Source organism: Pteropus vampyrus, unplaced genomic scaffold (genome assembly GCF_000151845.1).
Source record: "Pteropus vampyrus isolate Shadow unplaced genomic scaffold, Pvam_2.0 Scaffold113, whole genome shotgun sequence".
In the NCBI taxonomy this organism is placed as follows: Eukaryota; Metazoa; Chordata; class Mammalia; order Chiroptera; family Pteropodidae; genus Pteropus; species Pteropus vampyrus.
In genome coordinates this window covers 5,588,990-5,616,250 of record NW_011888894.1, presented here as the reverse complement: position 1 = coordinate 5,616,250, position 27,261 = coordinate 5,588,990, and the positions used below count along the sequence as shown (strand labels likewise).

Below are 27,261 nucleotides of genomic sequence, written 5' to 3'. Positions count from 1 at the left end.
TATTTTGAAATCTCTTGGTCAGCATTTTGTCAGCAGCTTTCGATACAACCGACTACCTCCTTCTTGAAATGACTTTTCTCATCTTTTCCATGACATCTGCTTTCTGGTTTTGCTCCTACCTTCCTGGCAGCTCAGTCTTAGCCTCCTTTGCTGGCTATGCTGAAATTTTTATCTCTAGTTCAGATCACTCCCCTGAACTAGTATTCAACTGCTACCTAACCTCTCTATTAGATGACTGGTAGGCATCTGTAGAGACATTGCTGGGAGGTCTCTCAATCATTTCCTTTTCTTAAACATACACCTATACTGTACATTCCAGGCTCCCTTACCAGTAGGTGTGGCTGTGTGACAGATTTCTAGCTATGGCATGTGAGCGAAAGTGATGTACATCACTTCTAGGTTTGGCCCATTAAAACCTCCCACATGTGATTGTCTATACTCTTTATCTTTCAAATGGATACAGATGAGCACAGTGACTTTTAAAGCCAAATGTCGAAGATGGATGGGCCATAACATGGAAGGAACATGGGCCTCTGAATCACCACTTAGAGGAGAGCTGCCTACCAGTCAAGAATAACTGATTTGGATTTTAACTGAGCAAGAAATAAAATCTTATTGTATTAAGTCATTGGATTTTGGTGTTTGTAAGAGCAGCTAGAATTAAGATGAATATAACATCTTAACCTTAACCTACTCCAAACAGAAGTTTTGATTCCCTTGATCTCAAATCTGCTCCTACTTCATTCTTGCTCATCTCAGTAAATGGGGACACCGTCCATCAGCTGCTATGTACTCGATGAGTGCTTAGCAGGTATTAGGTGCTCATTGATATTTTTTGAATAAATGCAAATTATCCTTGATTTATTTCTTTTTCTCTGTGCCATTTAATTCAGTGGTAAGCCCTATAAGTTCTATTTCACAATACCCACCTACTTTTTCCCATCTCTTTTATAACCTTCTCAATTCAAACTTCTGTCATCTATCACTGGCATTATTGTAGAAGCCTCCTCACTAGACTCTGCTATATTTTTTCATCCTCCTATCCAGTCCTCTCATAGCAGCTAGATCTTTTAAAAATGTAAATCAGATCATGTTCTTCTCATTAAAGACCCACAGTGGTTTCCTATTATACATAGAATAAAATTCTAATCCTAACGCTGGTGTACAGGGCCACCTATGATCTGGGTGTGGCTTCCCTTTCTGAGTTCATATTCCACTCACTTCCTTGCTTATGAAGCTCTGGCCATACTGGCTGCCTTCCTGTCCATGAACCATAGGCTGGTTTCCACTGTAAGGCTTTTTCCCTGGCTGTTCTCTCGGCCTGAAATGTTCTTCCCTCCTTTTCTTATGGCCAGCTCCTTCTTCTTGTTCAGGTCTCAGCTTAAATGTTCCCTCCTCCGAGAGGCCTTCTCTGGTCATCCAAGATAAAGAAGCCTCTAGTCACTTCCAGTCACAGCACCCTGTTTTGTTTTTGTTATTGCACTTAAAGCTACTCGATGTTTAGAATGTGTATTTTATTGTCTTCAGTTCTCCCCCACCAGGAACTTTGCTTACTTGTTCAACACTGTATTCCCATCACTAGAAACAGTGTCTGCCATTTAGTACATGCCTAATATGTAGCTCAAAATAATTAAGAAATTTACCTAAGCTTACACAAGTTCAAACACAATCTTGCCTCTTTGATTTATTCAAGGCTGGTACATGACTTGGTTAGCTTGTTGCCAAGATGAATGCTGTTGATTATTATTATTAATAAAAACTTTTAAATTTTACATAAGCAATGTTTTCATTCAGAAAATCTAGAAAATACAAATAAGCAAAAAAATAAATAATTAAAACATAACCGTAACACAGCATCCCCGAACTAATCATCATTGCTTATTTGGTGTGTGTTTTCTAATTATTTATACACATATCGAGCAAAAGTGGCATCATTTTCCCACAGTGGAATATTGAGCATGTCTTTCCATGTCATATTAGTTTTGTGCAACAAGCATCTTCTCAGGGGGAACTTTAGCCCAGCTTCAAGTTTAGTGACTGGTATTTCTTTGGAAAGTTTCTTTGGGTCTGCCAAGTGGACAAAGCCTCTGGTCATGGCATCACACCTCTTCAGGCACTGAGTGATGTCAATTTATCACTGCCATTGTCCTGGGGGTGGTGTTGAAAGTCGGTTAATGCTCCACTCTCTTTTGTTCTTAAAGCTAAAAAGTGAGATCTATTGCAGAATTCTGTGACCCAGCTGGTTCAGTGGTGACAGGCTAATGTCTCCCAGAGTGACTGTAGCAGCTTGCAGATTGGCAGTAATGAAACTGACCTCCATTATATGTAATAAAAATAGGAATCTTAATAAAAAGCTAAACAAGAGAGGAGCGTAGTAAGGGCTGCATCCTTTTTGCCTTAGGTCCCAGCAAATTGTCATGTGGTCACTGGAGTTTCAAAAGACAAGACATTCAGTTATGACTCAGTTACAGTTTAATTTTCAAATTCTATATATTAAAGGAACAATTATAATTAATACAGAAGATAAGACCGGAAGACTACATACAAAAAGGGAAGATAAAACTTGATACCCTGGAGGTAAAAAAAATATATTTTGGTTTTTAATGCTATATATTAGTAGACTGCAGAGGTGATTGGTTCAAAGATGTTTTTGACTCCGAATTTGGTCAAAGGATCATTAATGAATTTGGTTCATTAATAATTAGAGATTTAGGTGAGTCAGCTTCTTAGTTCATGTTGCTATGTATTCATACCCCACCAATAAATCTTACCAGGACATCTCTTCTGTAGTTCTGCAAGGGACTTTTCTACAAGACATGGTGTGGTAGGCTGAGTAATGGTCCTTCCAGAGATGTCCACATCCTAATTCCTGGAATTTGTGAATATGTTACGTTATGTGGCAAAAGGGACTTTGCAGGTGTGATTAAATTAAGGATCTTGAGATGGGAAGATTAGGCTGAATTTTCAGGATGGGTCCAATGTAATCACAAAGGTCCTTACGAGAGGGAGGCAGTCAGAGAGAGATTATATATGGATGGAGCAGAGGTCAGAGAGGAGAGAAGATGGTATGCTGTAGGCTTCTGGTTTTGAAGAGGAGGAAGGGGCACAGGCCAAGAAATATAGGTGGCCTTTAGAAGCTGGAACAGGCAAGGAAACATTCTTTTTTAATGCCTGGAGAAAGAATGCGGCCATGCGACACACTTTAGACCTCTAGAATGTAACCTAAATTTGTATTGTTTAAGCCACTAAATTCATGGTAGATTTTTATAGGAGTCATAGGAAACTAATACATGTGGTCCATTTATAATCAGAAGAAACTCTGGGCTAGGATGACATGATCAATTAGTAGGTGGTGCCTAGGTTTCTGGATTGAGAATGGTTCTGAGACTGAGTCTGGGTAGGCTCAGTGAAAAAATATTACCATGACCAATTGGCAATACTGCTTTAGGTTTAAGATGTGCATCTGTGCCTCAGACCTAAATCTTTTTGTGGTGACTGGGAATATAGCCTGCATAGCCTAACAACCAAATATTCCATACAGCTCTGAAAGATGAGCTTCACACTAAACACTAACTCAAATGGAGATGGCTAGGGTATGTGAGTTTTGATGAACAATACAGCCAAGTTTCTTGAAAGGGTAAAGTTATTGGATTTACTCAAATTTTCCAATATTTTAGAGTCTTTGGTTCTATCTATGTTTAGTGAGCCCCCTAACTTAAAACTTTGGGTTATTTGATGCCCTGTTATTCCATTTACTGTCAATGGAAAAGCAAACTAAGTAAAAGTTGTTTTGGGAGAAAGTATGAGAAATATCCATTTTTTTTAAAAACATGGAAATTAGGAAATTTCACTTGTAAAAACAGAGCCACAGAATGCTGAATAACACCAAGTAAGTATATTCTCTCTCTAATCCTTCTATCATTTATTCTTCACTTTGACCCCCTTTCCCCTGCCTTTTATCTCCTTGGTTCAGAGACACGGATACATAGCACCCATATTAAGGGGACCAGAATCTCCTGGGGACAGTCGTAGGAACCCGAGGATGAATCATGACTTTAGTGTAAGTATTGAGGACTGTCTTGGTTAGTTAGAACCAAGACTTGTTTATTATTAACAGATTGGCTGCTGTTATCTGTCCTCTTCTTTCCGTGGTACAACTACTATCTGTGAACTCACAGAGGACACCGTTGGCAGCTGCAGGACATAATTACCACATTCCAGAATATCTTTTAGGCATTTGGATCTATGGCTTCGTCTTTGGATTGCTCCCTTGCTAACTAATATGTTACTGGCTTGACACAATTGACAGCCGGCTGTGCCGGTGGCTAGAGGACTGCCTCTGGGGCTGTCTCAAAATGAGGTTAATGATGGGCTAGATGAGCTCTCTGGATTTCTTAGACATCGTCTACCTGGGAGCAGAATATGTGTGGGTCTCTGGTATGATGACAAGGGGGTCTCCCCACACAGTCAGATGTACCAAATGGGCCAATTATTTTTCTAGGTGGACCTGGGGATTGTTTTGCTAATTTTGAATGTAATTAAAACAAAGCAAAGTAAAACAAAACTAGATTACTCCTGTAAACCACAAAAGGCCCAGGAGGGAAAGGATTCGGGAGTGAACAAAGCTGCATCTTCTTCTGGGGAGAGGGCTCTCTTCAGCTTGCTCTCCCATGTGCCCACACATCATTAGGACAAGACACAGGGTAATGGGGTTCAGGCTGAAACTGCAATCTCAAACTAAAAGGACACTTCGTAGTTGTTCAGATCAACTCACACACATTACAGATAAGGAAGCAAAGGCTCTGATGAGGACGATGCTTTCTCAGGGGTTCTTAACTTGTTAGTAGAGGAGTAAAAACCAGAATGCATTTCTCCCAGAGTCTAGCTGGGGAGGGAGAAATCCTGAGGATGTGTCGACTACTCATTGGTTTGGAAGATTCCCACCCAAATATTGAGCATCTTGTGGGCAGGAATTCTGCTTGTTCATGTCTGTATACCAAGTGCCTAGTACCTGGGCATTAAGAGATGCTCAGTGAATATTTGTTGCATGAACTAATAAATAGATGATTAAATGAATACTCCATGCACAGTTCAGGAAGGTTGGAAAGTTGAAAGTTTCAACACTCAGGAACCTGAATGGCTTTTTGAACTATGAGATTGGCTTTATCTTTGTTGCCTGGTGTATTTTTTCTTAACCTCACCTGTCTTGCAATTATATTAAAGACAGATCATGGAGCACAATGTCTAAAATTTTATAAGAGCTTCACTAGCCCAGTATGTTAGCCAGCAGCCACATGTGACTCTTAAGCACTTGAAATGTGGCTAGTTTGAATCGAGATGTGCTATAATTGTGGAATACACACTCAATTTCAAAGACAGAACAAAATAAGAATGTAAAATATCTCTAATATTTTTTAAAACATTGATTACATGTTGAAATGATAATGTTTGAGATATATTATTGGAATTAATTTCTCTATGTTTAAAAAACTTTTTCTAATGTGACTACTAGAACATTTCAAAATTATACGAGTGGCTAATGTTTGTGGTTTGCATTATACTTCTGTCGGACAGCATTGCTATGGAGCATTTATTTTTGTGTTTAGTGGACAAGTAAGGTCTAAGACTAGATTAAGCTGCAGTTATTTATTTGATAAAGTATCAACCAGTTAATGACTTTTAAGTAACTATCCAAAGGATAACCACTAAGAGTAGCATCTAGTGAAGATGCGCATTCTTAAGTCAGTCCTGTTGGCAAGTCTGTGTCAGTTGGAGACTGGGTCTCAGAGAGGTTAAGGGACGTGGACCAGAGTCAGAAGTCAGGACTGTGAGGTTCCATAATGTGTGCTCTGTACATCAGATTTTCAAACATGGTGTTCCAAGAAGATGGTATGGTATGTTCAGGACTGAGGTATGCCACAAACAATTTATTACTCAGGTTAGGTAAATTGTCAAAGCTTGTACTTCTTTCTTTTTACAAGTTAGAGCCGATTTACAAGTTAGAGCTCTCACTGACTTGCGTTTTGACAGGGAATTGGGCACCCCCATAACAGGCTGGCAAACATCATCTTGTCCTGTACTATTTTCTTCCTCGGTTACTATGTACTAAGCAAATTAAGCTTCTTTTAATCTTTAAACTCACCAAATTCTTTCCCCTCTCAGAGCTTTTGCAATTCTTTCCTCTCCTTGAACATAATTGGAAGGCAATGCCCTGAATTTTAGCATTGCGAGCTCCTTGTCATTCTTTTAACCTCTGCTTAAATGTTTCCTTCTCAGAGGTAGTTCAAAGTTGGTCCAACCTGTTTCTACTTTACATCCTTGTTTGTCTTTTCATGTTACTTATTCTAATTTGCAATTATTTTGTTCATGTATTTTTAATTAATTAATCTTAGCTTCGTAGGTAGAGGTGCAGGTTCACTTATTCACCTCTGAATCCCAGTCACCTAGCATTTGTCTTGGTAGATAAAAGAGGCTCCATTTCTATTTGTTGAATGGTGAATGAATGCAAAAATTGGTGTTACTAAGAACATAGCAGCTGAAATTATATTTCTTTTCCAGAAATGGTCACATATAGGCAGTGGCCGCCACTGGGGAGCAAATATATTGATGTGATTGCATTTCATGTGAGGCTAGTTTGTGGGAAGGAACACAGAAGGCAGTGGTGCAATTCGCTGTCAGTATGAGGTCACATGTGTGCAGGAATGGCTGGATTGGACTGGGTGAAAATAGTTTGATGTACCAGAGTTCATTTCTATGCACAAAGTAAAAGAGTTGCTTAAAACCCCCAGGTCCACTACTTCTTTAAAGTTAAGAAGGTTCCCAGTGACCTGAATATTTTTTTCCTGAATTCAATACGTTAATAATATCATTATTTTGAAGAACACGACAGTATCAGTAGTCCTTTGCTTAATTACAACACAATTTACTCTCTGTTTCCTCTTGCATGTGGTACAACACACTTTCAGAAATGAAAGGATAAGTTTTGTCTTGAGAATTATATCTAAGAATTTCTCAATTATTTGGAGATAAGGGGAGCCACCTGTAATTTTGTAAAATCAGACTGAGGAAGCAACAAAATAGGGCCGGGAATGTTTCTAGGTAATCTGGGGGTGGTACAGGGCACTCCTGTATAGACTTTTTTTTACAGGTGATAACTTTTTAGAGAAAATAGATGGGCCCTTTGAAAATGATGTTCCTGCCTGGGTTCAGAGAGATTCCAGGTTGGATTTGGTAACTACGGGTGACAGAGCAGTCTCAGCATATTTAGCTCTGTGTCGCTTGGCTGGCTAGCATGTGCTTTTGCCTCCTGTTGCCATCACACACATAGACTTCACATGCCCTTTTCCTACTGCTCCTGGCTGGAAGGAGAGCTAAGGGCAGCTGCTTCCAGGAGTGGCAGCTGTGGAGCCAAGCTCTTATCACTACCCTTATTTCCACTGGGAAACAGCATCTGTTAGTCAAACCAGAGGTGAGATAGACCAGCCTCTGGGTTCCTTCTCAGGAGGTGCCAGCCTCCTTTTTTAACCTAGAGTGGTCAAAAATTAACTCTTTTTTAACCTAGAGTGGTCAAAAATTAATATCCCATCATTCTAGCTTGCAAGGACATCTAATGTTAGGTCAACGTGAACTCAATAGAATTTCAAATCGCTTACACTTAGGAAGCTGTGAGTTTTGCACATGTGTATACAGGAAAAAAAAAAAAAAGAAAAAAGATGAGATGAAGCTGCATATCCCTGGGCCAGTTGTCAAAGAGAAAAAGTCTTGACGCCAGCGACAGGAGCTAAGCCCATCCTTTTCTGTTCTTTTAAAGTGAAGGTGGGTTTGAGCAGAGAAAATCCTATTGTGCTGAATGATTCCGTTGAGAGAGAGGTGGAATATAAATGAATGCTGGTGAGTTGGAGAATAAAGTTCTCCCTTATCCATGTATTATGGGCTTCATATGTGATGAGCATGCGTGTTTCAAGATTAACCCCAGCCTGCCAGGGCTTGTTTAATGGTATTATTATTAATAGCATCTTTGATCCCAGCATGTGTTTACCATACCTGTCTGGGGGGCATTTGTTCTGATTGGTGTTCTACTGAGCACGCGGAGAAATCTCAGGAGGGAGGCAGACAGACTTTCAGACCATAGAGATTTGGGATTTCCTTGGGGGCTGGGACACCTGGTGGGGTAACTTTGGGTGTGAAGGAGGAAAAGTCATAAGAGGAATGGATAATTCTTAAGATTATTCTGGGTCTAGGTTTAGTGTTGAGTTTTGAAAAAAGCAACTAATTTTGGAAATTGAATATAAAGGGAGACTAGATAAGAGTATAAATGTGGAGAGAAGAAAGAGGATAGTAGACATCCTCTTTCTAGAGGATGAGAAAGAGGTGAAAAAAGGTTTGGTAGGAAGAATGTTAGTAGAAAGGAAGGTTATGTGGTGGAAGGAGGAATATGACTATATAGTTGCCAATGTTCTGTCTCCTCTCCCTCCCCTACTTCCTTTCCTAGTGGCTGATGTAGGAAGAAGGGGGACAGCGGGAAAAGTATCCAAGGCATCAAGGACCATTCTTTCCTCTTCATCATCTCCTTTTTTCTCTCTTTTCCTCCTTTTTTGTCTCCTTTGTCTTCTTATCCTTCCTTTTCTTCAAGTTCAGACATTTTGGGGAAGATGAGCCTGAGTGTTAGAACTGCTTGTTTGGTTTCTGGCAAGTCTTTTAATGCCCCTGCTTCTGAAATGTTTTGCATAGTGGAAATGAATCACTGGTGCATGTGAAATACTCTGACCTACAGACCGTGCACACCAGTGGAAGGTAAATGAGTGTACAAATTATATGTGTTGTTAAACAACATATATGGGTGAATATTCTGAAAAACAGAACTACAAGAAATTAAATGTGTTGTAAAATGTGTAATAGCAAAAGTTCAATGATAGTTTTCCTTCCTTCCTGGTCACCTCATGAGGATCTCACATCTAACATCTTGAAAGTGGACCAGTCTCGATATATGCAGGGAAAGGTGTGAGGTCTAATTCTTTTTCTGAGATGCAGGGCTCTAGGAGGATTTTTTTTTTTTCCCTCAGAAAAGAGGCTAGATGTATTTATTTAGAGTAACATAAACAAAAACAAAAACAAAAATTACCCAGCATTGCTCTACTTCAGAAATAATAACCCCCAATATACTATTCTTTGAAGAACCATCTCTCCTTCCTTTTTTCCATGGAGGGTCTTGATATTTAGTTATAAAGGGCATAAAGGAGGATGGGTTAAATTGACCGACTGACCGACCGACCGACCGACCGACCAACCAACCAACCAACCAAAATAAAGGAATATGGAGATTTTCAGTGCAATTTGTAATGCATCTAGTGTTAGGTGAATTGTGAAATGTTCTGCTAATACAGTCTTACTCTTTTCCTGGTTTTGCCTACCATCTAACCAGGCAGTGCAGAAGTTCCAGGTGGTGGAAGGTTGACAAGATCTCCCTGTACACTTGGACAACAGTAGGGTGTCCCTTTGCTTACTGGAGCAGATGGCTTTGTACAAGCTCTTTAAGACAGTTCGTGTCCTGGCTTCCAGCTCAGATCACTGAACTGGAAACAGGCCTGTCCGCAGAGACGCTCACCTTAGACGGAAGTCAGCTGTCTTTTTGCCTTTTACATCTCTTTTCTGATGTTTTGCCCTTGAAATGAGGCTTCTGAGTGGCCTGGAGTTGAAGCAGATGGACTGGTGGTTGCCTGGACTCTTTAAGCAGTAGCCTTCTGCTTTTCTTTTTAGTGAATAGCTTTATCTATAAAATGACTGTCAGTGTGTACTCTGGCTGTTTGCATGACAATGAGAAATAAAGATGGCAGAGGCTGTGAGGATGTCTGCCTGACAATCACGCCAGTGTGTGTGATTTTAGCCAAGAAGTGCTAAAATATCTCAGACATTCAACATTTCAGACTGTGGGAACCATATTTACAAGCATCTTTTCATAACTAATAATGTTTTTTATGTGTGAGAGAGGTCTGTCATAAGGAAGTGATGCTCATTTTGAGCATGAAGATGCTTCACTAACATGAAAAAGCTGCTGGGATTCTTGCTTTTTCTCCTCCCTTGCTCCCTCCCTCCTTCCCACCTGCAGGCCCTGACTGCAAATCCCTTTGTAATTATCCTCATCACCGAAGCCTGGAAGGCTCACCTTCCACAACAGGGCATATTAGAGGAGCTAAATGTCTCTTGCCACGCAGGGAGATATATTCCTTTGTTTGAAAAGGAAGTTGCTCATCCAAAGATTATGTTCTCCTGTGATTGTGCCATGATCGGAAGGGAGAGAGATTTTCATGTTCCTTGTGACTGACTGTTGTGGAAAACATTTAATATCAGGGTTTAGGTTGGCAAGGTAGAAGTCGCAGAAGATTTTGAGGCGGTCTCCTTGCCATTGAAGGATAATATAGCCATTTTCTGGGATTAGAGAGGATGGAGGAGGAAGAGGGGCTGCATTGGGGATGCTGTCATATTGTGTGTGATTCTTCTGGTCTTTGGAAATCCTCCTCTGGACATATAATCTAGGCAAACCAGTCCCTGGAGAGAAAAATGGCATTGGTAAACTAGTGTGTTTCCAGCTCAGTGTCCCATGTAGACACTGCTGACCTAAAGTGATGTTTTTTAGGCCTAAATTAGGCCTAAATTCTAATAGAATTAGAATGGAAACACCTATTGGTTCTTTTTGATTAGGTGTTTGTGCTTTCGACTAGATGCTTTTTAAAATATAACAAAATGATTGATGAAATGACTACTTTGATGTAGATTAAACACAGTTTACACATAAATAATATAATGATAAAAAATCATTGGCGGATTATAACTAAATTATAACTAAATTATAACTACAGTGTAGTTTGGTTGTCAACTACTAAACCTACCTCACTGGACTTTTGGTAAGATGTTAGCCAGGAGTGGTCTGGGGCTGGATCTACCTTGGTAGGCAGTCCAGTGTCCATGGGCTTGCTCCTGGGCCCTGTGAGGGCCTGAGGGCTGACAATTAGGCCCAAGAATGCTAAATAACACCCTCAGCCAGGGCAGACAGAACTCATTGATCTTGACTGATATTTAGTCAAGTGTGGTCTCAGGTTAGGTCTATTTCTTAGGCAGTTCAGGATTTCTGGGTCCTGTGAGGGTCTTGAGTCAGACCTAGGAATGATAAATACATAGCAAGTGTGTCTTTTCTACCTGCCGCCAGCCATGGCATAACATAGCTAATTGATCATGGCCTATTTGGCCTTGAGCCCAAATGCTGCCACTGTTCCCAGGTAGCGTCAAGAATTGGCCTGGGAGATGCAGCCCATTGGTAATCCATGACGCACAATGTCCTGATGCTTGAATTTATGTCCTCATTTCAGGGCTTCTTAGAAATCCTATTTTCAATGCTTGAAGTAAAGGCTCTGGCTAGCCCAAACAGGATTGTGGCAATTTTTATTCCTTATTGCTATTCAACAAATTCACACGATAAAAACGAACATGGTCGAATAAAAAGAGAATGGTGTTGTCTATTGTGAGCTTGGGTCCTGCCTATTCCACTTACTAGTAGTATGACCTTCAGCAGTTACCTCACTGAACATTGGGTTTATGTGTTAAATGGAGATAACAAGGTTTAACTTGCAGGATTATTGTGAGGATAAGAGATAATATAAATAGTCTTGCATATTTTCTGTGTTTTAAGCACTAGTCAATGTACTAACACAGGTAAATGAGACCCATGCAGTGTCTGGCACATAGTGGACAGTTACTAGATGCCACTTTCTCTTTATTCTGTTTATTTCCTTTGTAGGAGTTATCACAGATTGCAATTATCTTTTGTATGTGTGCTTATTTATTCCTGACGTCATCTCCACTAAAAGGTAAGCTCTCTTAAGTGGCTCATCGATTTCATTTACTGCTGTATCTTCAGAACATAGATAGCTCCATGCCCACAGTTGTTGATACATAGTTGTGACTCAGTAGATATTTGTTGAAACGCTGTGCTTCCATTATTTTTCTTAATAAAATAATAATCTGTAAGAGACATGTGATGCAGCGCTTCTCTACAATGCCCCCTCAAAGCCTTGCTAGGTGGCTGTGTGAAAGTGCTGTCAATTGTGCACTGTGGGGAAGGGAGGGGTTAATAGGCTTCTGGGGCTTTATATCAGGGATAAGAGTCTCTTCAGGGTTGGAGGCTGCCTGGGAACCTTTCTCTGACTTCCCAATGGGGCTGTTGTATGAGTCTCATATCAATAGTTTTGACTGCAAGTCTTACCCAGGCTTGGACTTGGCAGGGCTTTACTGTTGAACCACCTCAGGCAGACACTGTAATGCTATGTTGTCCAATAATGTGGTCACATGTAGCCACTGATCACTTAGAATGCGGCTTGTCCAATTTGAGATGTGCTGAAAATGCAAAATACACCCTAGATGTTGAAGACTATATGAAAAAAAGTAAAATATTTTGACAATTTTTAATATTGATTGTTGAAATGATGGTTATATTGGGTTAAGTAATAGCCGTTATTAAAATTAGTTTTACCTTTTCTTATTTTTTAAAATGTAGCCACTAGAAAATTCAAAATGACACATGTGGCTCATATTGGTGCTTGCATTATATTTCCTTTGGCCAGTGCTGCCAGAAGGGCATACATTTTGGGGGCAGGGCAGAGGAAGGAACAGTGGACCAGATGTCCAGAGAGCTAGCCTCAGTCCTGCTTCTGCACTGATTTAATATGCGACCTTGAATGAACCATCTAACCATTCTGCACCTTAGATCTTTATGGAAAAAGACTGTCCAGAGGCTTTGATAGCTAAGAAAGTAAAAGCAGTGTTGGAGAACTATACAGTTACAGTATGTTAGTTGTCTTATTTTTATTCCTAAAGCCACTTTGGGCGATGTCTGGGCTGCAGGCAGCCACGCCCTTCTGATTCTAAGAAGGATACACTGAGGGCACTTTCCATCTGCATGGGGATCACTCTGATAGAAGAACATAGAGTTCAACAAGCAAGGCAGGAAGTTCTGCCTTTTGTGGCTAATTGGATGATAATTAGGACTTTCTAGTCAAGCTGAAATTACCTTTAAAACTAGGATTCTTATGAAACAGACTGACAAACTGTATGATTCTCATCCTTAACACCTCTGTCCCACCTTTGCTAGACTCACTCAGAAAAATACTAGGTCAGTATTTGGATGCAATGTAATATAATGACCTATGGACTTGGGAAATGCAAACCTTTCTGCGTATCAGAGACTCTGGGAAGCGTACTCTCCCACTGTCTCTGCTGGGGAGGAATCAGAACTCCGATGATGTTGTTTATCTAATTTAGACTGTGTCTATTTAATTTAGATTGTGTCTTTCTAATTTATATTATGACCCTCTCGATTGAAATTGCATCTCCCTTAATGTTCTCTATGGTGTCTGGTGTGTTTTCTGTACTCTGATAATATGAACAGTAAGAAACATCTGAGATTCTCGATGTGTTTTTTGTTCATGTCTTCTTTTGAGGAAAATCTCTTTCTGAAATTTTGAACTTTTAAGTTATGTCTATATGTCTTCCAAACATTTTAGGAAAAAGTGGAAAATTCAAGGACCCACTATTTAAATATCTAGGTGATTGGTGGAATAATTTTATTTAAAAATCTGGCTATTTGATATTATATAGACATGGCTTTATGCTATGATTTTTCTTTCACTTACCTTTATAATTACAAAGTTGCTACATTGAGTGTGTCTGTCTTCTGGTAGATAAAACTCAGGTGCCTAGAGTTGCATTCATTTCCATTCTCTGTGAGTGTACAGAAAGACCTTCAGGTTGTATTTCGATGCATTATTTAATTTCTCCTTTTTCATTCCAGTAGTGGGATGTAAAAGAACAGGTGTGGGCTCTGGAGTCTTACCAGTATTAGAATCTGTGTTCTGCTGTATAACTTAATGACCTTGAGCAAATTATCTAATCTCTTTGGGCTCAGTTTCCTTACCCTACTTTAGGGTAAATTTTATCTAGCTTGCATAGTTGTTTGAGGATTAAATTAGATTGCCGCCATATGATGCTTAGAACTTAAAGATAGACTTTTCATAAAAAGCTAAGTTAAAAGGGTACATTTGACTTTTTGCAAATTCATAGATAATGCTAGATTGTATCTGCTAAGGACTCCCCCCAAGGATAAATATTTTGCAGTTAATTTTTAATATCTCTACAAAATATTTACTTATACATTTATAATTTTCAATGCCTACTTTGCACATGGGGGAAACTGAGCTACCTGAAGATAGAGAACCCAGTTTCTCTCTGTTTAGGCTGTCATGTCCTTATATGTGAAAATGCTGACCTTTCCTTGCCAGTGAAGAATCCACTCAATGCCATTTATTATAATATCTCTCAATAGAAACAGGAGGCCCAGTGCTCAGATCAACCCTTCAACAATGAATAACACCAGTATGTGCCAGGCATTGAGAAGGGTTCAAAGAAGACTAAGAGAGAGTCACTGTCCTCAAAGAATTTGACATCTAATGGGCAAGTCAGAGCACATAAATGCAGATGAAAATAGCAGCAAGGCCAAAGCACATCTACATATATATGTTGGATCCCTGCTATGTGCAAAGGCATATGTTATGCATGTGATTGGCAGAGCAATAAAGGATACAGGATTCAGAGAAGAGAGGGTTTGCTGAGTCCCAAAGGAGTTAGAGAAGTTTTCTTTGGGATAATCTACTGCTGTGGTTCTGAATTCTTACTGGGCCCACCTCTTGAGTTTTGTATTCAGCAGGTCTGGAGTGGGACCTGAGATTCTGCATTTCTAACTATCTCCTAGGTATGCTGATGCTTCTGGTCTTTGTGCCATACTTGAGTTTTGAGGTTAAGGGATGAGCAGGATCCAGCTCTGGGAGGAAAATTTAGGAGGGCACACCAAGTGGGATGTCTCCAATTTTGCCTGTGTTTTCCTGGCCTTTTCCTCCCAAATGTCCTTTACCTGGGGTGCCCCTTCCTTACAGTTGGCCAGTGTCATGTGGTTTCGCCAAATGGTGAAGCAATATGTTATATCTGCTCTTTAGTCAGAAACAGAAAATTCCCACCTTTGCTATAATGGCCTTGTAACCCTGCCTTCTCTTGCTCAAAATATTTGCATTCAAACACTAGCTCTGTCTCTCTATTCTTATCCTATCCTGTTTACCCCTGCCCCTTGCAACTCTTAGTTTTGCAGCAATAAAGTTGCTACACTTCCCATTTGAAATAACTTTTGAAAAAGCTTAAAAACAAATAATCCCACAAATTACAATTACTGGTATCTGCTTACGCAAAAGCCAGTATCCTGTTGCTTTGTTGACAGCAGGCCCTAGCCAACTGTTGGGTAAGCAGGGGCTGGTAGAGTTAAAAAGAGGACCTGGTTGAGTTACCTCACCATGGGAGGAGAGAGGCATGCACAATCAGATATTTAACACTCCTCAGCAATTATGGGAGTTTTTATTCTCTCCCTAGCAGGGAACATAGCCCTTTACTGCAGTGTTTCAAGTTTGCCTCCAATGCTATCTGATAGAAGTGCTTTTATCCCCTGAAGATACAGTACAAAATACAAATCATCATTGGTTTTATCTCAGCTGGAGCTGCTGCTTCTCCAAATACGTTTACTCTGTGCAACTGTCCATCAGACCCATTTTTCATCCTTCATCCTGCTCCTTTACGATGGCTGGGTTTAAGGCCTTTCTTCTGTTCTTTGTTCCTTTAGCTCAGCGAAGTAAACAGCAGGATTGATCTTACACTGCATTTTGGTATTGTTCCAAGTGCTCATCAATAGACATGGCTGGGAATGCACTGACTGGAAAGGAAGGGCAGATGGAAATGCACTTCTTGTTCTTTGTGCCTTTTAGTGTGCAGCGGAATGTCCCTAATCTGAGAGCTGCTACACTGGCTGCCGATCGACATGCAAATTCGTCATCAAATCATGAGTCCCATATTAGTTCTAAGGTATCAGAGAGGAAAAGAGAGAGAGAAAAAAGAAAAGATACTAAAAAGAGGCTTTTCTTCACTACCTCTTATTGCCCAGGTCATTACAGTGTCTTGGGAAAGAGCAAGAGGGATAAGAAAGCTGTTATATTGTGTTTCTTTTTATATTGCATCCGTTTAACAGGTACTCAAAGTGAAATACTCTGTGAGGCAATTTAAGCTAGTGATAACTTAAAACCAATGGCGGTGGCCTTAAAATGAGAAAAAGCATTACAAAGGATAGTGGGCTTTTTTCATGTTTTGTTTTTCTTTTGCTTTGTCATTTTCAGTTATTTGGAAAAAATCCTAAATGGGCTATTTTCTGTTTTTTTTTTTTTTTTTTTTTTTTTTTTTTTTTTTTTTTCCTTTAAAGAGAACCAACAATATTTTGACTTGAAACATTTTTTTGAAAGGCGTGTGGCTAGGTTGAATTGAAGGTTGAAAGATGCTGATTTTATGGCCCATATACTATCCTGTTATAAAAGGAATATGAGAAAAGTTGGCCGGATGGACCTTTGAACTTGCTTTATTGAAGTTCCATATATTATTATAATGTTTTAAGATATTTTTGAGAGATAACAGGTTGGAAGGAGAGTTTATGGAAATAATTATCTTATTTTGAATACTCCTTATCAGATAGTTGGCACAGAGATAGTCTGACTTTACATTGATTACCATGTGGACACATCTCTTCTTTGTAAGAGATCCTCAAAATTTTAGCACGGTTAGGCAATGTATATCCTACTTACCTCAGCTTTAGGAAGGTGTAGTTTCTCTTTCATTTACATTAATATTTATATCACGGGAGTTACTTCTGTGAAGCTTTTCTTCAACACCTACCTGCCCCTCCCCAACAGTGTCCCACCTAATCCTGCCTTCCCCATGACACTGGCTATTCCCTCCTTTGTTCTGGAAATGTACATGTTTTGTCATATACATGTTGTCTATTTTGGTCATCCTGGTTTACATTGATCAGTTTGCAGATTACATTTTTAATACAGTTGTAAAAATGTTACTACTAACAAGAATCTAGATTTCTCTTGTTTAGAACTACATAGGTGCTCAATTGTCTACTGTAACAGCAATACTCCTCTTTCTCTCTGATCGAATGTGGAATGTATATTGCTAGCAGGCACTTGTGCAAATTTTAATAGTACAGTGTTAGTGAACAGGTGTATGTTTAAATATAATGAAGTTAACCAATAAGACATTAAAATGGAAAAAAAAAATCTCTGTAATACTTAACATACCACAAAAGTTTTAAAGTATGGAACAAAGTATAAAGGGTAGAATGTAAAATCAAAATCAAATAAATCAAATTACAGATATGCAGGAAATGTAAGTGATTTGAGGTTTTTTTTCCCCTCCATCACAAATCGGGTTTATTTGTCACCATGAAAATTCTGAATTTTAAGCATATTCTTGGACTGGGGGTTTGTATTCATAATTCGTCCAACTTTAGCACCTGTCTCTTCCCCAGTAGCTTTTCCAGAACTGCTACCTTTACCATCGAGCTCCATGAGTTTTCCCAGTTCAAACTTGGGTTTCTTCAACATTTTTACTTTTATAATAAAGATATCATGGAGCAGATAAATAAATTGGCAAGTCTTTTCTATGTCTTTTCCAGTGCTATCTGGAATCAATTTGTCTGCACTTCTTGGGTCATGATTTCCATCATCTTCTGGATTTGGTGACCTGTTGATGCTGAGCATAAGAGGTCTTCCAAATCTGATTGTTGCATTTTTTAGTAAAAGCAACAGAGAACATATGAAGCAAATACCCATGGATAGTCTTGACATCAACATGAGCTTTAATCATGGTCTGCCATTTTTTGAATATGGAGCACATTTTGTCATGGGTAAGATCCACGCCATGGAAATTACTCAGGCAGTTTTTGCCCGGAACATCCTCAGTAATTAGCTTAAATTTTCTAAATGCAACTTCATCGTTCTACAGATCAGCTAAGCTCACTGCAAAAACACGACTCTTGAGACCATCAGATGTGATTTGGGTTCCTTGAGTTCTCGTGACTAGTGTTTTCCCAATATTTCTTATATTGAACATAGCTGGTGTTTTCACATCATACCAATGTTTCTTAGAAAATGGGTCAACCACTTCTTGGCTCTCTTTTTGCTGCCATTCGTAAGGAGCTTATTCTTGCCGACCACAGTGGTGCTGCTCAGATAGCCAAAAGGCAAGGTTTTAAAAAAAGATAAGTTAATTTCTTTTGTATCTTCAATGAATCCATGGAGCTGACTAAAAGGAAAATGGCAAAGTCATGATAAAGATCCTATTATAATAACCTTGATAAGGCAGTGATTTAGATCCATTGGCAGTGGGCGGAAAGAATGCATTTGGATTGCTCTCTGATGGATAAGGAAAATGTTTCTTTGGTGCTCTTGGAAAAGAAGGTATCCTTGATTCATCTTTTACTGGTTAAACAACATTAAATAGAGGTTGAAGATTAAAAACTGGCGTTTGAGACCCTTATTAACAGTGACATAGTGGGTAGATGGCAGATGCGATCTGCAGTAAGGAGAGGTTGCCTAACCAAAGCAAGATCACACTGGTGCATTTTAACTACTTGTTGGCTGACCTCTAAGAAATATGCAAATAAATTTGCTTATGTAAATGAGTTCACATTCAGTTTAAACACCAGTTTACATTAAAACGATTTTAAACCATATATCAACCAGTTATTTTTAAATTTATGTTTTTGAGTTATATGTGACTTTCCTCCCCTGACTTTCTCAAATATTGCAGCTCTCTGAGAGGTAATTTTATGTGTTTGCCTGTGAGTTTCTGAAGAGGAGATCCCTTTTTATTTAACTTTGTTTTCCTGGTCCATGATACAGAGTAAGTGCTCATAAATGTTTATTGAATGAATGTTTGAATGTATAAATAAATAGATGAATTAAGATCTCTTAGCTTAGATGACCTTGGACAAAGGTATTTATTATAGAGTTAGAAAAGAGATGAGGAATTCTGCACTCTGCATCTACCTTGTCCTGAAAATTCCAGGCATCTGTGTTGTCCCCAAAACACTGGGGGTGGTGGGATTATTTTGGGATTCATGGTTCACCCTTAGTCTGCTTTCTCTAGGAATTGCCTGTTCTCTTAGTCTTTATTGAAAGGAACTAGGAATTAGGATATCCAGAGCCCAAGTTGGATGATAGCAGAACAGAACACAATGGCATTCCTATGGGAGTAGCTGAATCAGGTTAATAGTGAAGAGTAGAATAAAGACCCAAGTGTATCTTCTGGTGGGGTCCCAAGAACCACCCTGAATCTAGAACTACTCATTGTGTCCAGATCTTCTCTTACCTCCTACTTCTACTCCATTTCTTGCCCTCAGATTTCAGGAGATCTCTTATTTTTCTAATATTTGCTCTTGTGCCCCTATCCCTATATGTTTACTTGAACTAATTTAAATATTTCTTGCAATAAAACTTCATTCAGCTTTCTGTATAAAGCATCTGGGCATTATAAATAATTAAATCTGAAAACCCTCTGTTTCTTAGGTTCTTCCATAGAGGGGCTATGTTGAAGGAAAAGAAATTCGTATTACCCTAAGTTGTTCTCTGCTGCTGACCTCATCTAAGGTAAAAATGTTTTTTTGTGAAACTACAGCTTAGAAAATAACTTCTCTTCTATATTAGGGAGCAAGATGGTAGGAACATATCAGCTAAGAAACTCAAGAAACATTAAATTTTAGAGCTGAAAAGTAACAGAGAGGTTTCTGCTTTATTAGAGTCTCTAAAAACTTACATCCTGGCTCCTGGAATGGTAACTTCTCTTTTCAGTGCTGCCAAGTGACTTGATTCCTTTGGTCCAGAAAGTACTGTCAGTGACCATATAGCACGAGCAACATCAAGTCATGTGTGGAAACTGGAAGTACAAGGCCATGTCCAAGGGAGATAATAGCCAGATGATTAATGCCAAGTCCAGGCAAATCTTTCTTCTGTTGACAGCTCTACTTCCACAAACCTGGCCAAGGGCATGCTCATTTGGGCAAGTTATTTTGCTGGGTTCAGTGGCCCCATATTACTTACTGTCTCTTTTGTATTACTTAGGGTACAGAGTAAGCTGCTGTATTAAAGGGATGCCTAAGTATAGTGGATCAACTATGATAGAAATTTATTTCTCTCTAACACAATAATCAGGGATCCAGGACTTGGTAGGGTACCTTCACCATATGTGGTTTTCATCTCTGGGTCCAAAGCCTTTGCCATTTCAATCCAATGAGAAAGATGGGGAGAGGTTGGAAAACCAAGAGGTCATGACTGTTTTTCATAAGGGCACACCCTGAAGTAGGGATAAATCACTTCTGCTCACCTATCATTAGTAGGACATAGTCAACATGGCCATACCCAGTGCAAAAATGTGTGGGCAATATACTGTTTTCTTGGACAGCCATGGATGCAGGTAAAACTCCAGATTTTTACGATTAAATAAATCTGGGAAAAATGGATGTTGACAGATAATTAGCAGTGTCTGTCACATTCCTCAAACCCACTCTTGCCCCATAACTTACATACTCCAAATCCATTCTGCAGAGAAATGTAAACCCTTTCTTAGAAGGGCATAAGAGAACTGAACTAGAGATATGACTAATCAGTAGACATCTATAAAAATCAGTAGAAAGACAGTTCAGAGTACAGCCAGAGTACAGAGTACAGTAGAAAGACAGTTCAGAGTACAGTACAGTATTGGTTGTGAGTGGTCTCTCTCTTTCTCTACCCTTTTGTGTGTATCAGTCAACCAGTCATAGACCTAGGTGAGCATCCCGGGATACCACTAGCTGATATGTGAATTTTCTCTGACTTCCTAGAAGTTATCATCCCATCTCTGCTGAATGCCTAATCTAAGGTTTATTCTGTGCTTTCAGCTATAGAGATTTATATTGTAAGAATAATTTAGAAAACAAGGGTAGAAAAATCCCATTTTACTAAATTATCTGCCACTCTTGTCACACTTAATAAGAGCAGAGAGAACAAGAAAATAGAAATTGTTTATATTTATGTATCAAAAGATTTGGGTGTAAAATATAGTTGTTGGTTTACACATAAGATTATCATACATGGCGCCATATTGGATGTAAAGGATCTAAAACTATCTGGAAATTTGGGATGGTACAATCCCTCTACTGTTGATAAAATTACCTTAGAAAAATCTTTAGAAAAATCTTTTTTTAAAATTTATAATTTTAAAAGGACCAGTTGTTGTCTCATGGTGTCGGCTTTTATTCTTTCAAATTTCTAGGTATCACAGCACGTGTTATTTTCTATCTTAAATTACAGTTGGTCTTTTTTTCTTTAAATATATGTCTTTCTCTCTTTGATTTGACTAATCTCCTTGAGGGAGAGTATCTACTTATGATTCTTCTCTGCGCCCCTCGGCAAAAAAACACTAACCTTTCAATACAGCAGGTACACAATAAATACTTATTGGATGGATGAATGAAGTAAGTAGTCAGAGATTTAGTTTCAATTCAGGCGGATGCTCAAACTTTGCCTCCTCTGAGAGGCCTTCTCTGACCATCCTATCTAGAATAGCATGTGGATCCCCTCACCTGGGGCTAATTTTCTTCCTAGTACTTACTGCTGTACCCTACATGACTTGATCTGTGAGTTTAATTCTTATTATCTGTCTTCTGCTATTGAGATTATACTCTATGAGGGTCAGGAGTTTCTATCTTTTTTTCACTGCTGTATTCTCAGCCTTTAGAATAGTGACTGGGTCAATAAATACTATTGAAAACATTAATGAATGATTATAATGATATAAGGACAATTTCACTCATCAAAATAACTTTGGAGGATTTCATGTATCTATTAAAAAAAAAAAAGACTTTGATTAGGCTTGGGGTGGGGCTTGAGACACCAAAGATTCTTTTCAAATAGTTGAACTGCCTTCTCAAGAGGGTAGTGCTGTTTGTTGAATGGTTCAGTACTTGCTGATAACAGAATGAGTTGGGTAACACAAGTTCAGGGATATAAGCTGGGGCATAGTTGAATTTTTCTGTGTAGTAAAGGAGGAGAGGAACTTGAAGCTCTTAAAAGTAATCTGGAAGGAGAAAAGACTAACTGGGAGGCTGACTGTTAGGTCAGAGAAGAAGAAAGAGAGAACCCCTGTTATGATATAACTGAGGAGGAATGTAGGGAAAAGAAAATGCCTAGTATAGACTTTAAGGGAATGCTATGTGCAACCCTATATAGCACCCTGAAGTCTCCTTGATCTTCAGAAAAAAAATGCAGACATCCCTAATGCTTAGAATTACTGTATTTTTGTTGGAAACTGTTCAGGGGCTGAGTTCAACTTCTGGATATATACAGATCTGACTCTGGATATGTACCCCTGACTCTGGGAATGGGGAGATGTCTGACAGTCGTCTGGATTACTTGAAACATATCCTAAAGGGAGACATTCAGTCATGTAGGGGTTCTGCTTCCCCTATTATACTGAATTCCTTAGAGTCGAGTCATGTATCTCCAACTTTCTTTGAAAATCCCACAAAGGAGTAAGGAATCTAGATAACGATCACTTAATGAATGTTAACTATCAGTCAGCTACTGCTGCATAACAACCAACAACCAAATCTCAGTGGCATTTACAGTAAGCATTTACCTCTCACATGTCTGTGGATTGATTTGAGAGGCACTGATTTAGGCTGAACTTGAATGGGTGACTCTGGTTTCAGTTGTGGGTCTGGCTGAGTTGGATTTCTCTGTGTCATAGGCTCTGGTCTGCTTGATATGGACTTATTTGAGGTTTCAGGCTGAAGGGATAGCATCTACTTGAAGGGAAGCTCTTTTAACTGTGATGGCAGAGTCACAAGCAAACAAGCAGAGTATAAGATGTCTATTAAAGCTTATACTGAGAACTAGCAAACTCTCAATTTTGCCCACATTTCATTGACTGCAGTATCACAAGCTAAGCTCCAAGTCATGTCATGGCCTCTGTTTGGTGTACAATGAACATTAAAGGTTGTGGATACAGGATCAGCAATTCAGGCTACCACATTAATAGACCTACTGACCAATCTTACATGATGCTGAGCAGCCGGGCCAGACAGTGAGTCCATTCCTAGCAGATATTGGTGTGGCTATGATTTGAGGGCCTTTCAGTGAGTTCTTTTATTTTTCCTCTTTGCAAAAGGGGCCATTAAAGCTAAAAACCTATTTTTGTAATAGAATGCACACAACAGTACACATATTGACCTATGTTTTTAGTCAATATCAAGATTTATTGTCCCCAGAGTTAAATAAATCGTGATATTGACCCCATCATAAGCCAATATCTGCCTAATGCATTTTTTTAAAAGTATTTTGTATTCATTTATATTAATAGGACACAAGCAATCACTCACAGTGTTACTTTCTTTTCCCTTTCTTGCTCTTTCTCCTTTGTTATATTTTCATCTGTCCTGGTGATTAGCTCAGGGTTAACATAAAAGTTGCTGAGGTGGTACACAGTATGTAGTGTAGGGAAGATGGCCAACATTGGACACTGCCCCACTATAGAAAGAGGAAGATTTGTTTCCATAGAGAATTATGCCCTCTCTGATTCCAGATGGTGGAAATGAATTGTTTTCTTTAGCAGTTGTTTTTCCCTGGGTCCCTCTACTCTCTGATGTTCCTATATATAATTCCTTTGGGTCAGTGGGGAAAAAGGAGGTGAAAGGGATGAGGCAGAAAGGGATACTAAGTCAAGAGTTCTTCAGTTGTCCTTGAATTAGTTTCTCTGGCTTGCTTTCTGTGCTGCTTTATTCTTGATTTCTTTGTCTTTTTCTTTCATTCCATTTTGTAGCTGGCATTTACATTTTCTGGAGGAATAGAAAAAAATATTTCTTTAATACTGAATTCCATTTATCTCCATAAATTGGTTAGGGTATATGATCTAAAGGACTCAGCTGTTTTTAAAATAGGTTTATTCCTTTCCTTGAAGATTATTTCCACACAGTATAGACGAGTTAGAAGGAGACTCATTTTGTAGACCTCAGTGAGAGTTCCACATTTGCAGGGCATCATTTCAGATGTGGTGTTTTTGAACAAAGAAATTAAATTTATATGTATCACCTAAATTATTTTGAATTCATGGTTCAGCAAAGAGTTCAGATCCTAATCAAATATGTAGTTTGCATGAGAGCTAACACCCTTCTCAATAATAACATGGCAGTTCTATTTACACTGTTGACTAGATTGGGAGTGTGTGTGTGCTGCTTTGTGAGAATTTACCCTGGTTGTTTGCAGTCGGGCCTATGCTAAATGTGCAATTTTACCACAATTAAAAAATTTCCAGAGAGGTAATTGAGAGAAGAGGTTTTCAAACAGTTCTCACCCCTTGTAAATAACAGGTTCCCCTCACCCCAAGCATCTTTCAGAGGAAATGAATTGTGCAGTCTTCCGCTTTTTTGCCAGCTATCAAAATGCTGTCATTGTGCAGGGTTCCATGTGGCCCTGCCTTCTCCACGAACATTTCCCAGCTCTTCCTGCCCTGCTCCTCCCTCCTCATCTAGACCTCTACAAAGTGTATGGTCTGTATCACCTAATCAGTGCCTAACTTAATTTGGGTTGGTTTTATTTTCCTGCTTTTGGTGTTCACTTTATCTCCATACCAGATTATAAACTACAGAAGAGTTATTCACTTTTTTAAAAATGGGAGCTAGGAAAATGATGATGATGATGATGATGATGATTGCAGCAAACATTTATTTTTACTCACTTGTACCAGAGACTGTTCTAAATCCTTTAGATAGATTAATTCATTTAATCTTTATAACAACCCTAACAGTTATTTTCAATTATTATCCCTATATTACATAGGAGGAAATTATTTAGGCACAGAGAAGTTAAGCAACTTGCTAAGGCAAAGGGTAGACCAACATTCAAAACCAGGTTATTGGACTCTGAAGCCCATGCTCTTAATGACAGTGTCAATCTCTTTGATGATTATTAGAATAGGCCCTGGATTTCTTGCTTGAACCTAGAGGAGAGTAAGATGGGATGTGCACTTCTTGTCCGTTTGAGGGATGGGATGAGGTACAGGATAAAGATGGACTGGCAGAAAAGAGCAAGACCTAAAGGTTTGTTATAAGATTCCTTCCGGTGCTGTCCTCACCTGACTTAACCTACAGTGGTCAGAGATGATGGCTTAGGAATTTTAGAAGCTATAAAATAGGGGAATTATGAACAGATTTTCATTCTAGAAAGGTGCTACAGTATGAACCCCTGTGCAAGAATGCTGCATTCCAGTCTCTGCTGTGGCACTTCCTGTCTCACAAGGCAAAATGCTTTGTTAAAGGACATAGCCTTTCCCAGCCTGACCACTGCCCATGTGGCATCAGCTCTGTGTCCATTTGGTGGAGACTTACCCTAATCTGCACCATCTTGAACCCTCTCAGGGCTGTAAGTGGCCACTCTCCTTATAGAATAATGAGATGCTCTGGGTACCACTTAGTGCACACGAGGCAGCTTTCAACCTAGATCACATTTCCACATAGATTTGTGCCGCAACTCCTTCATTTTTTTTCTTTCACAAAATTAAGGTAATACCATTTGGTCATGCATATTTCTGTCAATGGGCCTGAATACTCATCACCTATTTGGTGTTCTAGGGGCTAAAAACCCGGAAGATATCAATTTCATTGGTTAACCTATGAAGATAAAGAGGTAGGGCAGGGCATAGGAGAAAAGAGGTAGAAACATATGTGAGCCACAGTGAGCCCTTGGCTCCAGATTTTGAAAAGTGCTCCTTTCTCCTCCTCTCACCAACACTCCCCTGCCCTCCCCTCCTCTCCCTTCAGCTCCCCTCTCCTCCTCCTTACTCTAGTGGTCCTGCCCATCAAGTTGGGGCAGTTGGGTGTCTGATATCCATAGATAAATCAGCTGGTTCACGTTCACAGCTGGCAAGCAGATGTTTCCCTATTAGTTTCATAATGAACAGGCTAGACACATTGGCTTAGGGACATTCTCAACATCTCTCACCCCAAATGGCAAATTATTCATTGTTCAAAGCACACCAAATCTAGACTATCACCTTAGTCTTCTATGATTCTAAGCTATAATTATTAAAGTGGATGGTTGGTGGTGTGGAAATGTGCTCTGTTGTTCAGTTGGTCTTTGGTTTAAGTTTAATTTTGGGTGAAATGGATTGTAATGTGTTTGGTTCTGTTTCTTGGTGGTGAGAATGTGAGAAGGGGCTGGGCAAAGGCAGTCCCTCAGGCAATGTTTTAAAATAGAACAAATTCATATCCCCTTGTTTGAATGGCTCCACCTACTTTTCTGTTCACATTTAGTTTAAATTTCTAGGGTTTTGGTTGGGGCTTTTGACCATCGCCCCTCCACCCCAACTTCTTTAGGAGTGGAATTCTTTTCTTATCACTCACTTCTAGTGATCTCATTCCACCTCCAAAAGAATAATAAATATTACGAATTGAGGTACATGTTGGTTCTATAATTTAGTTTTTAAGGTTAACTCCAGCACGAAATTCAGTCTTCCTGTGGTGCTCCTTTGTAGCTATTTAACCATAAAATGTCTTTTATAGTGACAATCGAGAGAGAAAAAGCAGGTTGCCTGGAGGTAGGTGGGAAGATCAGTAATTGAGTATGTACCAGCGATGTCACAACACTCCCTGCAGTTACACTGGATGGGGACACATAGGCAAGTTTCACTGTTTTACTAAATAAACTTTAAAGGGTAGAGGCAGGTGGGTGGCCCGAGACATTTTAGATGAAACTGTGTGGCTGTGATCAACACAGCAGAGATGGAGAGATCGAATCTTGCTTGAAATACTGCTGTTATTTCTCTCTTTCAGAGGCTGTTTTTATGTAAAACTGTTAATAAATGTGAGCTTTTGAGCTCTCCTGTGTGATGAGGCTTGTGTGCTAGGTAAGGTGGGAGACACATAACAAATATTAGAATGAACTACATGAAATTGCTGCTACTGGACCATTTTTACTACAAAAATATCAATTTCGTATAATTCATCCTAGAAAATAAACACCTCCACTTATTCAATAGACATTTATTCAATTAAACAAGATATGCAAATTGCCTAGTACAAAGTCTGCACATAGCACAGCCTAGCACTGCCTGGTACATAGTTATCACTCAGTAAATGGTAGCTATTTTGATCAATGTGTTGCTACCATAGGCAGTGATTGTAGGTTGGAAGTATGCAATAACCTTTCAATCAACTTTAATCAAGGGCCTAAATGTGATCCTTCTCTTTAGATTGACAGGTCAAGTGATCTAAGAACTCATTTCCACTTACCACCCTCCCTCAGATCGTCT

At 39.2% G+C, this 27,261-nt stretch overlaps 1 pseudogene; it reads right to left on the bottom strand.

The window, feature by feature from the left end:
* Positions 1-17,376: 17,376 nt before the first annotated feature.
* The window catches only part of LOC105295805, an 11,339-nt pseudogene continuing 1,454 nt past the window's right edge, over positions 17,377-27,261 (bottom strand).